The sequence below is a fragment of the Dysidea avara genome, chromosome 1 (genome assembly GCF_963678975.1).
Source record: "Dysidea avara chromosome 1, odDysAvar1.4, whole genome shotgun sequence".
Lineage (NCBI taxonomy): Eukaryota > Metazoa > Porifera > Demospongiae > Dictyoceratida > Dysideidae > Dysidea > Dysidea avara.
In genome coordinates this window covers 5,542,193-5,562,157 of record NC_089272.1, presented here as the reverse complement: position 1 = coordinate 5,562,157, position 19,965 = coordinate 5,542,193, and the positions used below count along the sequence as shown (strand labels likewise).

Sequence of the window (19,965 nt, the reverse complement as noted above, 5' to 3'; positions counted from 1 at the left end):
TACGTAGTTTGTCAATTACAAAGTTCAGGAGTTCAGGATCATATTCTTTGAAAGTTTTGGTGGATTTAATGTTTGTTATCTATAGTGTACTAAATTGATAATTCTACACACTATGTTACACTATCATGTAGTTATTTTTTAGACCAAATCTGCAAAAATCTTTGTCACGTTCATACCCAAAGGAATGCTCTGGTGAAATGGAGTCACATCATATACTACATTATAGTAACAATAATTTGTATAGTGATACCATAAGTCACATACTACCATATTACCTTTATAATATTGTAGCTAATTACTTTCAACTAAAACAATTCAAGTATCAAAAATGTAGAGAAAATTTTTCACTGCTGCATAGGATTGAGATGCTAGTGCAATTACATGTTGGCCATTATTCCACCATTATAAAGAGCATAACTGGCATTATAATAATACAATATTTAACTTGATATTGAAATACTTTAATAGAGTTTATCGCCTACTCTAGAAGAAATTAGTGGAACAACTTTACAACAGTCACTAAGCAGTTTGCTATTTAAGGCCATCTCTCTAATAGACTAAGAGCATATTTACCACTTCAAAATATTCAGTATTCACTAAAGTTGAGAACAAGTTGGGAATGTAAACTTTTTGGAGAAATTTGTAAAGAAATTTTTCAGCAAAATTTCCTAAGACCTCCAAGACTAACTATTGATTCCAACAATAACTCAGATAGTCTGATACAATAAAAGAGGGAAAGCATCAAGTGCTCACTTTTTGATGGCGCTACTACACAGATAAAGGGAAAATGATGAAGAGGACATTTAGCTATTAATCATGCAGTTTGCATGTATGTAACGTCACTAAGACCCACCAAAAATACTAATATCAAAGAGATGAACCAGTGTTCACACAACAGTTTTGTGCTGGAACACAAACATGTTGTACATTTGAATTATCCATAGAATGTATGGGATATTATTTATGCCTCATAACTCAATTTTCCTTTCCTGTATCAAAGTGCATTTTGTAAGTGCTCAGGGATTCACAGCCTTACAAAATGTTTGGGTAGCTGGTCCATGAAATAAGAGTAATTAACAAAAAACAAGAGCTCAGGTGAATTTAAAACAAGTACAGTAGTAAATTATCTCTGGTGAATTCTCTGAGCAGTATTTACTCCTTCTAGAAACATCAGAAATTAGTGGAGCTACAACAAGAACTTGAACAAGATGCACAAACACTGGCAGTGTCACTATTTGTAGTGACATTCGCGGAACAGTATACCACAAATGTGGATTGTGTAGTAATAATCAAAGTCGCATGTTCAATAGCTAGCAAGGAAAGGAAGCTAGGGAAAAGTAATACAGTATAGATATATAGCTGACTTGTCAGAGTCCCAGGTTCAAATTGTTCCATGGAATTCTATATAACAGAGTTGCTGACAATTTTTTTCTTAAATGCATATAGAATAACCCAGAATTAGTATTGTGAAGAAATACTTATTGCAGACACTTATAAAGGAAAACACTCTCTCAGAATCACTTAAAACTGCTGCTCCAGTATCTTCATGCAAAATAAGTCCCTCTATAATACAGGGGCGTAGGGAGGGGGGTTCTGGGGGGTTCAGGAACCCCCCTGTAAAATTTAGACTTCTGCAAGCAGGATCCTAACTCACCATTTAGTGTGGCAGGACAAAATCAGTGAGTAATATAGTGTAATGGCACAGTACAACAATTGATAAAGCTTGCATTCATCTCTCAGGGAAGGATTTACAGAGGTAACATGAGCCCTAGGCCTCTTCAAAACTTGTTTAAAAGATCGATATACTCTAATAGAGCATTCAGGTATACTCTAATAGAACATGCATGTAAATATATCCATGTCCATATGAAGTTTTTCAGACATTCCGACATTAAATGCAAAACTTAGCATGACCTTATACTGCTATAGCTTTGGTGTGCAGTGTTTAAAGATATAGAGCTCCAATAATTTATCACTTGTGTTATGCAAAATGAATCCATGCTATGCATATTTGTATAGTTATATTGTTTTGATTGTCATTTGTATCAGTGGATTCCGGCATGGCTCTTATACCACAGTGAGATAACTATCACTTACAGATTACTATGTGTGTCTATGTGTTATGCTGTCTGTTTCCACTAGGTGGCTTTATCTAGTACTACCTTCATTGCGGGGCTCTTATATGCATCATAATTAATGTACTTTTTGCATAAAATATAGCAATTTGCTGAGTTTTGATTCATTAAAATATTGAAAGTCTCTCAGCGGCTGGGGGCTGCTCCCCCAGACCCCTGCTTCTAGTAATTCATGCTGGTGCTGGAACCCCCCTTCAAAAAATCCTGGCTACGCCCCTGATAATATAATAATAACTGATATTGGTGTCATCATTTGTATCCAGTAAAATGCAACCAGCAGACAAGGTTGTAAATCAGATTATTTAGATGACTTACAATTGTTGACAACAATACTTGCTACCTTTACTGAATCATGACAGCATAGTTCAGGCTCAGATTGTTACTGATTGGGGGTTTTGATTCACTGCAGCAATGAGTGCTCTAGACAGTACCACAGGACATCTGTCCCACTGTGGTATAATGCAGTCTCAAACTTCATATGAATACACTTGTGTATCATGTAACCATCAAGGCGAGTGATCAGTTGGTGCGTACAATAACCAATAAGAAGAAATTGAATGCTATTCCCCACTTTCAAAGTAATGGTTTAACTGTCTCTAGTGGACTGAAACCAATAAGATACACTATAGGCATATGCAAGGGTGGAGGAGACACCTTTATTTTAAGGGGGGCTGGGGTATAGATTGGCGAAACCATGGCCTATATAGCTGTAAAAAAAAGGTCACTACCTGCTGGCAATAGTTTCCCTCCACCAACTTGACTATATCTCCTTATTTATAACTACATACATAGCTTGCTACACTGCTCCTCTACGAATACTGTTACTGCTCTATTAGAGTATCTAGATCTTGACTACTCTATTAGAGTATCTCGAGTTACATTTCATGAGATTCGCTGCATATAACGCTGGTATTTCTTTTACACACACACAAAATACAGACATTTTCTCATCTCACTCATGTAATCATGATTTAACTTCAAATCAACAATTATTGATGCTATTGAGCTAGGCTCTCCATCACAGCTACAAATAATATTAAGGGAGATAAGTCCCCCATAATTTTTTTTCACAGCTACCCTTGCCCAACCCCTCCTCCCCCCTCCCTTTTCTGCCACCCCTGGGCATATGTATGAAAGTAGAAGAGCCTTTTGAGGAATTGGCTACATATTTTACTATTATAGCCTTCATAAGTCCCTCAGTGATGTGAGTTTTTGTTGTAGCTTCCCATTTCCTTGATAGGTTTTAGTAACATTTCGCCTGTTCCAGTGCTAATGTACTTTAAAATTTTTAAAGGATTGGATAATAAAACTTTGGATCAGGTACAGGTAGCTCCACAAGACATGCATTATCATGCAGCATTTACAAGATGATAAACCTGCCTGTAGCAGCTTGGACACAGGAGGAATGGAGAGCTTGAAGATGACTGCACCACAAGTAGTTTCACTACATTAGCAAAGGTAGGTTTTACAAGTTTATCACAGACTTTGTTAGTACACTAAGGATAAATGCAGGATAGAGGAAATGTTTGTCTACTAAGAGTGTTCTTCCTGGAATGTAGCTGGGATTATTATGGTAGTGTTAATTTGTTTACAAATGTAGCTACAAGTTGTTCACATAACAAGTAGTTGTTACATTACTATACTGATCCTTATCAATTGTTGGATTATTAGCAACACTATTATGGTTTGAAACAAACAACTGTAGTAGATATCAAAGCCATTTTGTGATTAAAAAGCCACCAGCTGTCTACATAATTATCTCTATGCTACCTATTGCAGCCGGCAAATTTGGCAACATGTACAAGACAAGTGATGTTGCATTGCGTGATGCACAGTGCAACTACAAAAAGTGTTATACTGTACATCTGAAAGTTACAAGTGCTTGTAATCAGATGGCATTTTGAAGTGCTGGTAAATCACTACAAGTATCATAAAGGGAAATAGCCATGCAGTTAATCATGCACAATAACACATAATCTTAATAAAGGATAGACTCTGTTTTAGTACATATTTAAACAATCATCACACCATTAAGATCAAAGTATTTCACTCTTCATATTAACTTCAGATATAGCAGCTATTACAACATGTGTTACTTCAAGGGCCTGATCTCGAAGTACGTGACTATAATAGTTCAGACAATCCGCCACGCGGTTCACTCTAATTAAAGCACTTAAAACTCAGGCACACGTGATACAACAGTATTCTAATTATTTCTAGAGTCTATAATTATAATTGTTACATATCAGTGTTTATTATAGTGTTACTGCTGTTACACATGTCAAGGATTGTCAAGATCAGAAATACAATCTATTCATATAGTGTGTATAGTATATAGCTATGTATATGACGAGGTGTGTGAATGACACATAGCACAGTATATAAGTGTCAATGAGATTCACCTGATCAAGTGATGATGTATCCTGAATCATATGATAAGGTAGTTCACCATGTTAGGGGTCCTTTTGCTTATTGCTATACACATCCAGTGGAGTTTCACTACCGTAGATAGCAGCACAATTAGAGTGTAGTACAATATATAGACCAAATTTCATTTTGTATACATATAAGCTAACATAATATAAATACACAAAGATGCGCACACAAGGTAACAACGAGCCCAAATTATACATTAACCAACTTCCAAGCACATCTTATATTGCAACTGTTATGTAACACTTCCTACATAAGCTAGCTGAGTTCCTTTCACTGAATACAGATTGCAATTTGCATTTAATAGCAATCACTGTACATGGTAGATGTTTGTTTTGATTGTGGAGTGCAAAACTGGTAATGTAGCTACTAATGTACTTGCTTGCCAAACTGTGTCTCTTGCAAAAGTGTATGACACAGACAGGTTTTCTTTTTATTGTACAGTAGTTCCCAGCTCTGCATGTGTCATGTGCATGTTAAAGTCCTTTACCACTATTATTTTAATGGTTAGCCTTCATGCATTCTTTAATTCCTCTAAAAGGTTTTGATAGTTCTCATCCGAGCTGATATCATTTTCACTAACAACCATAAAGTAGCATGTGAGAATCAATATGATTATGGTATACTACTTTAAAATCTATAGAAACATACACAATGCAGTGGATAAACTGTATAAGTGTTTGTACAGTTGCACAAATCACTGCATGTGCATGTTAATGGACTTCACATCAATAACAGCTATATAACTCTTCAGTAATTGTAATGCAGCTGAGTACAAGCCAAGTATATAATATGCAGTTGATGTAAACATGATCATTTAATGGTGTACTATGGGATCACAAGGAAATGTTTAGACACATTTAATCAAATTTTTAGTATTTTGCAATACATGCAGGTGTAGCTACATGCTATAACTGCAGTTATGTAAACAACCTCATGGCCCATGAACTGTTACTGAGGAAAATATTTGGATAATTGACTATAGTCTATAGCGAATCTTAGTAGAGTGGCATAGCAAAGGTTGTGTCATTTGTGAGAAAAGCATGAAACTTTCCATATAAATTGTACTTTTAATGACATTCATTTTTTGATATAGTACCATCATAGAGTTGACCTATGATGACCTTAGCAGCCATTTTTACATTGAAAATTTGGCACATCACCCTGAGGAATTATTTTGCATACTAAAGCATGGTTCCAAATTTGTGGCCAGATCTGTGAAAAGGAGTCTTATAGCCTTTCCAATTGTAAGTACTTGACAACCCACAACTTGAACTGTGAATAATTATGGTACCATCCTGAAATTGGTCACATTACACTCCTAACATAGCATTATTTTGTAGTGTAATTAATGGAGGTGACAAGCTAAAAACTCATTGACAAGGAGTTGTGAGTAGCAAACTTAGGAATTTGGAAAGGCTATAAGACCCCTTTTTGCAGATCCGGTCACATTTGTGACTGGGCCTGCAAAAAAAGGGCATGTGGGCACATGATTTTTGCCTACATTTTCAACTTCCAACACTCATAATTATAATTTTCCATTACACCATGCTATGGCTATGCAATTTTCAGCTCTTAGCATAGATACTAAATACATAATGGATTGGAAACGCAATACATTTTACGGTTACGGGCTCGATACGGTCACGTGATGACATTTACGGGGCACAGCAGCATTTTCAATAGGCACAATACATTTTTGTCGAATTTGCCCAGAGTTTTCTCGAAAACAGGTGTCTTTTTTAATTCGTTCATCCTTTTTTTTAGCACTCTCGAAGGTATGAACTTTTCTTTAGTATAGCATGTATCGCTAGACTTGTTTTCACAAAGCCAGGAAAACCCCCACAGCCACTACCGTCATGTAGCCATTCTTTCGCTTCGCTTACGGAAAGTAACTGCTGTACAGTGCTAAAAATAATTATTTTGTATTCATTACGATGTGGCGAAACTGTTCAGCACTTCTAAAACTTCGTACGTAATACGCCCTATGTACTAAAACCCCCACAGTAGTTTTTGAACACAAATTTCGCGTTCCTTCCTTCACACCTTCGGTTGTACGAAACGACTAACCTTCAGTCACAAACCAATAAATAGCTGAATCATTTAGCAATGATTTAACGCTTTATGAAACCTGTAATAGTAGTCTCAGCGCTAAGAACAACTGCAGTTTGTACACTTGGTAACGTTGCCATAAATCACGTGACCGTATCGAGCCCGTAACCGTAAAATGTATTGCGTTTCCAATCCATTATGTATTTAGTATCTATGCTCTTAGTAAGCATTTATTTGGCTTCATGATGCAAGTTACAGAATGAAAATAGTATATTCTGTTCCAGTACTGCAATATCACCTGTTGTGTGACAGGGTGTAGTTTGTGCCCACATGCCCTGTTTTCGCAGGCCCAGTCACATTATTATTATGTCAATAGGTCTGTGTGAAATATGCCTGCATAATAAAAATCATATAGTAGGCTGGAGTTCTATACCAGCATAATGCTAGCATATTAGGTGGATATTTCAAACTATGGAATTTAATTCTTTGCATTGCAGTTTGCAATTGAAAATAATAGATTGATGCTTCTAATAGAACATTCAGTGGAAATTGCAAATTTCAGTCAAATGCATTAGATTGATTCTCTCTAATAGAACAGTTACTTTGTATTGAAATACTCTAATAGAGCATTCACTGATTAAAATGTCCCAAGATAATGTGCATCCATTCATTAATGTACTTGTGTAGCAGTTATATAATATTGTTTGGGTAATTATAGATACATTGCATTAGGTTGGGAAGGGTAGGCTTCTAAAATCAAACAGGATGGGTGAAAGCAAGAAATCCAATTTGACATTCCCACTTCCTGCAGGTGAGGAATGAAACTAGTCAGTCACCCATGGTTCACCCAGTTTACTACACATCTTTCCAACAGAGCCATGTTCATTGAATGACACCAAACCTATATTTGTGGCTATCACAAGGTCTGAGAAACGCTACAGAGACCATACTCACCAATTTTGAAAAAGATAAATTATATAATTATATACAAGTGAAATGGTTGTCTATTATCAACCTACAACATGCATTATAATAGTATAAGACAATTTTCTTTATGTAGCTACATAGGAAAAGTGGCATAGATTTCTTTCTGCTTATGACCACAAATATTTTGAATATTTCATGAAAATTGGTTCATCGTGAGTTACAAAATCAACTGTAGCTCACCACTGTGTTAATATTTTAAAATTTAAAATAAAATTTTCAGTGATTAAAGATTGTTAATTGATCTTTCAAGGAATCCTTAATATGGGATATTAACTTAATTAAGGTTCAAAAGGCCTCCATTAAAAACTTTAATCCTTAATATTATATTATATTATTATATTATAATTGATTAATGTACAGCCTCTATAAGAGGAAAAATGTACATATTTGATAAGAAAATAATATAGTCAGTTATAAAATAACTGTTACAACTCTTTCTAAACTGTTCTAAGTTACTAGAAGTAACAACCTCCACCAGCAGATTGTTCCATAATGTGACAGTTGAAGGAAAAAGGAATCGTGGTAAGCATTGATTCTGGTTGGCAATGTAACTAGTTTAAAGGGGTGCCCCCGAGTATGATTAGTGTTGTATTCTAGGTTATGGTCTATAAGTACAGAGTTGTTCAGTATCTTGTACATCATTATCACTTTTGCTTCATTTCTTCGTTGTTTGAGCATTGGCAACCCTAGTTGTTCTATCATACTTGTGACCAATGCATATCTAGAAAAGTCATTCATTATAAATCTAACAGCTCTTCTTTGAACCATTTCTAGTTTCAGGATATTGAGTTCAGTAGAGGGAGACCATACCGGTGAGGCATAGTCAAGAATATGTCTTACCATTGTCTTATAGCATGCTTCTTTGAGTGTTATTGGGCATGAACTTATGTTTCGCTGAAGAAAGCCTCTGATTGAGTTGGCTTTATTTGAGATATTAGTAGTGTGTTGATTCCAGGTGAGGTGCTGGTCTACAGTTATACCTAGATACGTGACATGAAGTACACACTGGATATCTGTGTTTTGGATGGTATACTGAGAGATGATGGGGTGCTTAATGTTAGATATACATATAAACTGCACCTTTTAGGGTTGAAGCACATTTTCCATTTATTTGCCCATGACTGAAGATGATCCAAGTCACTTTGTAAGGTTTCACAATCTTCATTGGTAAGTATTGGTCTGTAAATTAGAATGTCATCAGCATATAGCTTCACTGTTGATCTGATATCATAAGATGTGTCGTTGATGTAGCATAGGAACAGTAATGGGGCTAGCACTGTGCCCTGAGGAACCCCTGATGTTACACTAGACGGTGCGCTAGCACAACCATCCACCAATACCCGTTGGGTTCTGTGTTTTAAAAAGTTTTAAATCCAACCAAGGGTGTTACCTCTGATTCCATAAATATACAGCTTACCACACAATAGTTCATGAGATACTTTATCAAATGCTTTCGTCAGATCCAAAAGAATGACATCAGTTTGTAGCCCATTATTCAAGTTAGTAGCAAAGTCATTGATGACAGTAATTAACTATAAGTTTCACATGATCTCTCACCACAAAAGCCATGTTGTTCATCTATCAAGATACTACTATATTGTCATCAAAATGACACATGATATTAGAATAAATGATATGTTCCAAAAGCTTGCAACACACACACACACACACGTTAATGAGACCGGTTGATAGTTGGATGGGTTAGAGCGATCATTTTTCTTAAATATTCACTGTGAAAAAGGTGGGATATAATATGGCATTTCCAGTGGCTTATTGAATACAAATAAGCCTTAATATAAACCCTGTATTATACTCATGTTATACTTTAGTATAATGCATACTATACTATTACATATATGGTTTCAGTTTATTTACTACATTACCTGAAATAGCTTATATCAAATATAATACCCACACTATACCATCACATATATGGTTTCAGTATGTTTAACACATTAACTAAAGCCTTACATGGGACTGTTAGTATAATACAGGTTATATCAAGCTTTTTTGTATTCAATAAGCCACTGGAAATACCAACTTATATCCCTCTTTTTTCACAGTGATTGGACAAACGCTAGCTTTTTTCCATTCGTCAGGTAAGCAAGCTTGATCCAGTGAAGCTTGAAATAGTAATGTCAGAACTGGTACAATGATATACACATTTTCTTTCAGGAGACGTGTTGGTAATTTGTCTGGTCCAGTAGCCTTATGAGGTTGTAGGTCTAAAAAGAGTTTAAGAACTCCATCATTGTCTACATTAATAGGGGCATCTCAACAATATCACACACATTAGGGCATGATATACTTGGACTGTCATCTTGGGTATACGATATATACAGAGTAAAAGTAGTTAGTGTTTCTGCTTTCTGTTGTGGGTCATTATCCATAGTTTCATTAACTTTCAATGGTGCAATGCCACAGTAATCTTTCTTCTTACTTTTAATGAAAGATCAAAACTTTTTACAAATTGAATTTCCTTTAACAAGATTAGCAACATATCTGTTATGAGCATTTCTGCATTTTCTTCTACATTCTGTTTTGCATAGTTGATATCTCTCCCAGTGTTTGGGAAGGCTACTTTGCAGAGCATATCTAAAATAACATTTCTTTTTGTGGCATAAGCATCTAACTCTGTTAGTTATCCAAGGTTGGCTGGTTGTAGATGGACAATTCTTGGATGGTACTGTGTTTAAACAAGTGTTGCAGATGTTTTTAAAATCTTGCCATAAAGTTTCAACTGGTACTGTCACATCACGCTTATCTGAACACATATCTGATGCGACTTGCTGGATATCACTGAGGTTTGCTTTAGACCATAGATAAATTTTCTTTTTAACTTTTGAAGGTGATGGGATTGAAATGTAAGATTGAATGTATAGTGCCTCATGGTCACTGATGCCAGGTATGGGAAAACATTCATTAATCATAGCTGGTCTATTTGTACAAAATATATTGAGAATGTTTCTACCTCTAGTAGGAAAGTCAACAATTTGTGTAAAACAGTAAGTTATTATATAATCCGGTATACAAAGGTGTCGAGTAAGAAGCAGTCGTTACAGCATTATTACTCCAATCAACATTGGATAAGTTTAAATCTCCCTTGATCCAAATCATTGAATTTAGGTAGGATAGTACTAAAGATTCTAATACTTTACGTAACTCTTGAAGGTATTCTAAATCACAGTTAGGGGGTCTGTATACACAACATAATATAATAATAGAACATGGACTGTTTGTAGAAACTGTACACACCACAATATCACATTGAGAATCAATTGATAAAGTTTTAAAAAGTGCTGCTTCAAATTCTTTGAACTTTTTAGTAAATAATAATTGGGTCATGGTCCATTGTTGATAAAAATTTTTGTGGTGGGGCCACAATTGGTTCAAGAGATATAATTAAGTCTATTATTGCTATATATGAGTGTACACCTCTAATTACCGCTCCTAATAAGGCCATGCTAACTCTGTCTTACACAATGGAGATGTCCAAGTACAATGCTACCTGTATTAGTGACCACCTGTACTGAAATACCACCTTTGTGCTACAATTTATTTAGTCAGATTTACTGTAAAGTTTTCAAATGCAGCCAGCTTATCTTCTTGAGCAGGTGGACTTATAAGTTATAATGTCTTTTGCATAAAGTGAAATTCCATAACATAGGTCCACTCCACACTATTTAATTTATGTACCATATAATGGGTATTTTATAATAGGTAAATTTTGAACTTGCCAACATTTCAAAAAGCATTTGTCTGGTGCACCACTCTCCTGATTTTATTGCAGCATAGCATTTTCATCTAAAGTGGTGAACTGGTGCTATTACTTATCAGGTTTCTTTAAAGCTGAACTTCAAATGTTTAGTTTAAAACTAGCTGACAATTTCTGAAATTTTCAAAAATTATATATAATTACCCATTGTACAATGCATGTAATAAATAAAACATCAAGCCACAAACTCTGACAAACAAATTGCATACTTTGTTGTTCCCTAACACAATTTCAGTCACACAGGCCATTGTCCAAATTACTAAGACATGCATTGCTAAGATTCTTCAGTGGATAAACAACCTTCAGGAATAATGTAATAATCACCTTGGCTCTGTTCTGCCATGGTGATTATTACAAGGGGGTTATTCATCCACTGAAGAGTCCTACATAGCACTGCACATCTTACCTATACATAGAAATGTAGATGATATCATGCAGTTGCTGACTAGACCGGAGAATATTCATGTGACTTAAAGTCTGGTGAATCTGCAATCCTCAAAAATCTAGTCTACATGGCTCTGTCCTGTTGCAATCTGTTTGACATACCAGGCCATACCTGGAGTAGCCATAGAAAGAATCTCAGACCTGGATGTTTGAAAGAGTTCCTACCATTGGTATGAATATCTGTGACACATGCAGGAAGAAGCTAAGCAAGGAGTGCTACCAAGTCTGTCACTTCTGTCCTATTCTTCCTAGCTCACAAGCCATAGAGTCTGATCCTCTGTTCTCTCATAATTGAGAAGAAGTATCTTTACTTAATGTGTCTAGCAGAAATCAGTGAGACACCCTTTTCTCAGAGTAGAAGCCGGTCAAAGTCTATACATTACACACTGCCACATAAGAGCACTTACCTTGTAATCCCATAGAGAGTGGAGACCCCAAGCTGAAACTTTTGCTAGCAAATGTCTGACAAATATCCGCAAAAATTCTAATCAGAACTTTTTGGCAAAATCAAAAGTCAAAGATTAGGAGACGTGGTTAATTTTCAACTTTGTCAAATATTATTATTATTAAATACAGAGAAAAAGCGTGTGAGTCCTGCTCATTACAATAAGCAATTGTGACCGGATCTTGGAAAACCTACCACAAGCAAACTATTTGGGAAAACTCACATGAAAATTTCAACAATTTAAAAATATATATTTTTGTTGCATATTCGGATAAAGGAACTATTAAACCTTCTTGCTGTGAAGTTTCACACACATAGCTTCTTTTTCCTAGGAGATATGGATGATTATATCAGACCATATAGTGATTTCACATGCATGGGACAACCATTAACTTACAAATTGGGTGATTTGTTCAGGTGCTGGAATGGCTAAAACGTAGTTTTAGGCAATGATATATGCCATTTAATGCAGAAAAGTACCAAGAATACTTCGTTAAACTATCAGAAATGTCTTTTAAAGTATTTTAAATGGTGAGAATGGAATTATTAGTAAACAAAGTGATTTGTCACCACTGTCACCCTTAATCACTCACAAAACTCAATACATTACCACAAAAGTCAGTTTGTAATGTACAGGACAGAAAATTGGCCATATCTCAGGAATGCTTAAAGATATTAAGCTAAAAGTTTAACACAAGATAGATGAGCACAGGGGCAGATCCAGGACCTGGCAAGGGGAGGGGCACAAACAGGCCAAGTTGTAGGTGGTTGGGGAGAGCCAGCTGCAGATTCTCTTGTTAGCTAGTTGCTGCATTTTTGAAGCAACAAATAATACACCTCTTAGTAGCATCTCACTGTTGATTTTTACAATTTTGGCATTTGCAGATGGTTGTGAAGTCTTAAAAACTGTTTTAAAGGCTCTGAATGTCTTAAACAACAGCAACACAATAATTATTTTTAGAGGTGCTTAGTATGTTCTAAGATGCAGGATGACAATTTCATAGTTAGTTTGACTTTGGTTCCAGGTGAATTTGTAATAAATGCTAAGAAAATGTGCATATTTTCATGAGTTATATAAGCTGATCTTGGCCTGACAAAGTTTAGTATTTTAATCAGAAGTATGGCTCCTCCACAAGGTGAGGGGGGCATTGCCCCAAATACCCCATCCTGGATCCGCCATTGGAGCACCCAGTACCTCATTTAAGCTACAAAACAGAAAATTGACCAATGTGCCAAAAAGGTAGGTTTTCCAAGATCAGGTCACAATTTCATTAAGTATAAAAATATACCAAATGAAAGCTTATTCTTTGAATTTTAAAGTGGTACAATTCATTTGTAAAAATGTCCAAGTTATTATGCTTTTTAATCGTCTCAAGACTCTCAACTACAAGAAAAATAGCAAAAAAGTAGAATACTTAATAGACCATTTTGGGAAACCATACAAGCAATGCGGTGAAATTCCTTTGGGACACATATGACCACTTCAGCTTGAACTACCCATACACCAAATTTCGTCAAATTTATTCTGAGGGGGTCATGTACAAACTAATATGGATTTACCCATACAGTAAATCTGACTAAATAAACTGCAGCACAAAGGTGGTCTTTCAATACAGGTGGTCACTAATACAGGTTGCACTGTTCTTGGGCATTTCCATTGTATAAGACAAAGTTGGCATGGCTTTATCAGGAGTGGTGTACACTCACATAATTATAGCAATAATAGACTAACTACAAAATTCCACTACATACCACAACATATTTAATTATATCTCTTGAACCCATTGTGGCCCCACCACAAAATTTTAGCAACAATGGACCATGACTCAATTATTATTTACTAAAAAGTTCAAAGAATTTTAAGCAGCTTTTTTTGAAATATTAAAGATTAAAGTTTTTCATGGAGGCTTTTTGAACCTAGTTGATATCCCATAATTTATAGAGTATTTGAAAGATCAAGTAACAGTCTTTAATCTTTGAAATTTTTATTTTAAAATATTATCACAGTGGTGAGCTACAGTTGATTTTGTAACACAAGATGGGCCAATTTTTCACGAAATATTCGAAATATTTGTGGTCATAAATCAGAAACTGTGTGGTGTATCACAGGAAAAAAAGTAACATTTCTGGACCAAAAATCAGCATGGAAATGTAACTGTTGAATTTACTATATATATCAAACCTGGAGTAAACCTGTACACCATAAATGTCACATGCTGTGACATTTCCTAAGAGATTGGAAATTTCATATGTCTGGACATTTCCTCTGCCAAAAATTTGACGCGTTGTTAGATTTCCTGCAGGTATTCAGAAATTTGAAATTTACATGAGATTTCCTTAGTCAAGGACACATGGCATGTAGTGAAATTTCCCATATATATTATTCAGAAATTTGACATTTACATGAGATTTCCTAAGTCAAGGACACATGGTATGAAGTGACATTTCCTACACTATCCAGAAATTTGACATTTACATGAGATTTCCTAATTGAAGGATACATGGCATGTAGTGAGATTTCCTACACTATTCAGAAATTTGACATTTACACGAGGCTTCCTAAGTCAAGGACACATGGCATGCAGTGACATTTCCGATACTATTCAGAAATTTGACGTTTACATGAGATTTCCTTATTCAAGGACACATGGCATGCAGTGAGATTTCCGATACTATTCAGAAATTTGACATTTACATGAGATTTTCTTAGTCAAGGACACACGGCATGCAGTGAGATTTCCTACACTATTCATAAATTTATATGAGATTTCCTTAGACAAGGACACATGGCATGTAGTTGAATTTCAGTCCAAAATTGTCACTCCAGCTGTTGTCATACCTGACTACTGTAACACTTTACAGATTAGGATAAGGTCTCTGCATAACCTGTGTATTTGGTAATGCAATAATTATATACAGTACATTATAGAGGCCAAGGAGGCAAGAACACGTCATGTAAATTTCAAGAAATTAAATATCATATTTACTGGATATTTCCTACATTAACAGGAAATGTGATAACCCAGACCCACAATGAAATAATACCTTGGCAATAATAGGGTTTCTTATATATACATCTTGCAAACTCTATTAAAGTAGGTAAGCTAGCTAGTTGTAATGTACTAATACTGTCTGTTCCTCTTGCCATTTAGGAAATGTCCATAAATGTCATGTGTCCTGAACTAGTGGAGAGGGTGACGCACACTGGCACCATACTGTCCCCATCTATACTGTGTTTAGGAAACACTGGGTGAAAAGTTCCATGTCAGCTTGTAAGTAATGAGTATAAAATGTGTATGAATTTGTCATTTCAGCCACATTTCATGCTTAGAAAATTAGTAGATTTCAGTAAAGTTTCATACAGAGGATAGAGAAAGATTTACTGCATCTAGTATGGTCAGGGCCGCCCACAGGGGGGGGGGGGGGCAACTGGGGCATTTTTCCCCGGGCCCCAGCCTGAAAGGGGCCCCCTGAATACCTGTTTAAAAGATCGATATACTCTAATAGAGCAGTCAGATCTAAATACTCTAATAGAGCAGTCACAGTATTTTTCAGAGGAGCAGTATAGCAAGCTTATAGATAAGGAGATATGGTTGGTGATGGGTAGTTATTGTCATTGCCAGCAGGATGTGACCTTTTTGTTTTTTTTCTTTTTGGTCTTCACCTTACAACTTGGGTCAAGGGCCCCACTTTTAACTCTTTGCCCTGGGCCCCTATGGTGCTTGAAATGAGGCAGTGAAGAAATGTACATTTTAACACTGTGAAAATGCATACAGGATGTAAAAAATCCTGTAGCTGAAATCAACATTTTCTATATTGTGCATCTGCTTTATACTGCGCTATATAGCTAGCAATGTCTCACTCCTGTGTTGTATTTACTACCCAGAATACATATTTCATTAATAAGTAAAAAGCACATCATTTGTACAGCAACTATAATATTTTCAGTTCACAAATTGAAGTTCTTGACACCTTCAGGATTCTTTTTTCTGAGGGATGTTACATCACTAAAATTAATGTAGATTTGCTCTTTACTTCTGTCCGTTGAGTGCAGCTTTCTTCTCATAATCTGTTTCATCACTAGTTATATATAGTTCTTATAGGTAGCATCTGTAAAAATTTTGTTACAATAAATATTGCTATGGCTATTTATTTTTCTGTGGCAAACCTTGAATTATACTATTCCTGGTACAGTATCATTCATATCTTTCACAAGATCCAGCCATGATCACAAGTTTCCAAACTTCAATAGACCACAAAATACTCATTTCCAAGAACTATAGCAGAACTTACTATGTGATTTCATCTACACTACTACCACAAGACATCATCAGCAGTTCAAGTTTTGAAAGCATCAGTAACTACTTTGTCACTTCCTTTGACAACTTTACGTAGCTAGGTGATGTTGATGGCAGATCCCACTGCCATGCAATGATAGATAACAAATTAATAGCGAATCATGAATTAGCCACATCTTCTTACCTCACAATTGCTACAAATGCAGCTCTTCCTATATGTGTTTCTGCAAAGCAGGGTAGCTTGCACTTGCAGTCATCTATAAAGTAGACTTAACCAATTCACTGTGAGGTAGTTGTATAGAGATGATGAGTGCTTGTGGAATGCACCCAGTTGTCTCTCGACCCGGGGGGTGTTATCCTCTACTCCTTTTACCAGCAAGCAACATGTGATTTTGTAGCTGCCAAATGCGTGTAGCACTGTAGCTAGCAACTGTAGCAAAAGGTATACAATTGTGGCGTCGCTAGAAACTGGCGGAAAAGGATGGAAGAGGCGATATCTACAAACGATCATAAATACTGTGACAGTCTTTATAGCTATACCTGCAGGTAAGTCTGCCATTGCAGGGGCGGATCCAGACTATTAAAAAGGGGGTTCCATTTTTGGAATTGCAACTTCAGCCTAGCTGTAAGTTGAAGACCAAAAAAAAGGTCATCACTTGCTGACAACAGCTGCTCCAATGGCGGATCCAGGATGGGGCATTTGGGGCAAATGCCCCCCCCCCCCCCCCCCCCCCCTCCACCTTGTGGAGGAGCCAGCCATACTTCTGATTAAAACAGCTAGTAAATTTTATGTCAGGCCAAGATCAGTTTAAAACTTATGAAAATATGCACATTTTACTAGCATTTATTACAAATTCACCTGAGACCAAAGCGAACCGAAGTCAAACTAACTGTAAAATAGTTACCCATCACCTTCGTGCGTACTAAGCGCCTCTAAAAATAATTATCGTGTTGCTGTTATTTAAGACATTCAGAGCCTTTTAAACAGTTTTAAGACTTCACAACCATCTGAAAAGTCCAAAATGGCAAATATCAACAGTGAGACACCACTAAGAGGTGATTATTTGCTGCTTTAAAAAAGCAGCACTGAACTATAGAGAATATATGGTTCTCCCCATGCATGAAACCACCTACAACTTACCCTATTTGTGCCCCTCCCCTAGCCAGCTCCTGGATCCGCCCCTGTGCTCCTCACCATAGATACCCTTACCAATTATATTTCCTTATCTATATCTAGATACATAACTTGCTACACTGCTCCTCAAAAAGACTACTGCATGTGACTGCTCTATTAGAGTATATCGATTTGACTGCTCTATTAGAGTATCTCGAGTAAGCATATCAAAACTTGTGTAAGATATTCCGGATTTCCGAATGGGTTACGCCCGTTTCGTATAAAATAACACCGTCCTCTAAACAACATATCAAAACATGCTATTGGGATTTGTAAAGTCAGAATTGCAAAAATGGCAAAATCAAATTTACAGCCAGTAATCATTTTATCAGCAATATTGTACATTACCAGTGTCCTTTGTTTGTTTTCTGCCCTTAGATCATGAAATGGACTGATTAAACACTGATTTTTTCAAAGATTTCAGGATGGATGGATCACCTTTTCAGTTTCTCCAATACAAACTCCATACATTTTACATCATTTTGTATATTCAATAATTGCAAGCACTAGACACGATCAAATACCATAAAACTTAATATCATTCAACTCCTTATGAATTGCTCTATCCGATTCCGGCTGAACAAAATTCGTAATCGCTATGGTAACGGCGTGATTCCGCTATTTAATTAGAACGCGAAATTCGTGATTTGCTCTCCAATGGATTTTGTATTGCGTAAGTTGCCATTTACCATCGTTTGTTGTAAATTTGCAAGCTGTAAACACTTTAGCTTCGAATAAATTTTGTTACCATCGGATAGAGGAGTGTTATGCGTGTATAATGGCGGCCGAACAATTTTGATACCGCCTTCAGAACCAGAGTTATGATGAATAATGTAACTTAAAACTAACTTACCTCCATAGGCTGCTGTACATTGATTTTACGCATAATAATATTTTACGGAAAATTGTAATGTATGGGTTAATTTGACATGAGTTTTGATATGAGGCGCCATAACTTCCGCGTACTTTGGTTGACGGACACGAAGTTTGGTTTATCAGATTCCTTGATGAAAGGCGATTCGATTCATGTGTAAGTTCTTTGTGTAGTAACGAAGGGGAAGCTAGAAAGGAGCCTTGTACCTCAAAATTTACGTGTTCAGAATGTCCGTAAAAACACGTGTTTTAAAACATATTTCTATAACTTAACCTGTTTAACAATTTGTACGGTCGGAGTCTTATTCGAGGTCTTATTAAGCATCCTTCGCTGTGTAGAATGATACCAAATTTAGCGAATTTGGTTGAGGATAACAACTTGTAAATTGGGATTTTCCCGGCGAGTTAATTTAATTTTCCAATAGGTTAATGTATGGAGCGCGTATTATGTCATCATCAGCAGTAAATAACTGTCGCTATGGCGACATTTTCCCATTTGTACGGTCGGAATTGGATAGAGAAATTCAAGGGCTTTCTTTTATTATATGGTGTGCTGTAGAAATTTTGTGAGTTAAAGGTTGTAAATTAGTGTTTTTGCGTGTAGTGTAAAATACATGTATTTGTATTGGACAAGGAATGATGAGATTTTATGATCAGCCTGTTTTACCAAGTTGAGGTTTCAAAAAGGATATTAAACAGATATTAGATTCATTTAATGCATAATTCTTAATTTTTAAAGGTTTAACCCAGTGTTTGAAAACTTTTAATGTTGACCACCTGAAAATGCTTGATTTGACAAATCCCATACATATGTTTTGATATGGAGAGGCTCTTTCAAAAGGGGGGTTCCATGGAACCCTTGGAACCCCCCCCTGGATCCGCCCCTGCATTGAGCACAAGCACTGTTCTAGTTCTGGATGATAACAAGCTGCATCATAGCTAGAGCCTCGTTACAAGCCTCGTTATTAACTGCGAACAATCGGAAGAAACATGCAGCGAAGGTGATTGCGTGCAATCTGTGCATGCATGCATGCTGTTCATAGGCGGTGGAGATGGGGGGGCCAGGGGGCCATGGCCCCCCTGGCCCTTATCCATGTGTAGCCATATAGCTAGTGCGGTGGATGCACTGTGGCTAATTAGATTGTCCACACTGATTAGTAAAAATATTCATGTACTTGAATGCATTCCTGTCAACTTCTTAGTCAGCCTTAGGTTACACTAACAAAGCAAAGCCCAACACACACACACACACACACACTAGCTACTACACAACATTAAATTTTTCCATGTATCAAAGCACTGATTGTGCCTACCAAAGGTAGCTAATGGATTTGATAGTGACTGACTGT

The 19,965-nt window shown here is 36.2% G+C and overlaps 2 long non-coding RNA genes across 3 annotated transcripts in view; both read left to right on the top strand.

Annotated features, from left to right (window-relative positions):
- LOC136254613 (uncharacterized) overlaps positions 1-19,965 on the top strand; it is a 522,347-nt gene that overhangs the window by 368,181 nt on the left and 134,201 nt on the right. The window lies entirely within an intron of this gene.
- On the top strand, positions 18,346-18,671 carry LOC136254610 (uncharacterized). Its single transcript, XR_010700573.1, has 2 exons — positions 18,346-18,416; positions 18,472-18,671. It is a non-coding gene; the product is annotated as an uncharacterized lncRNA (long non-coding RNA).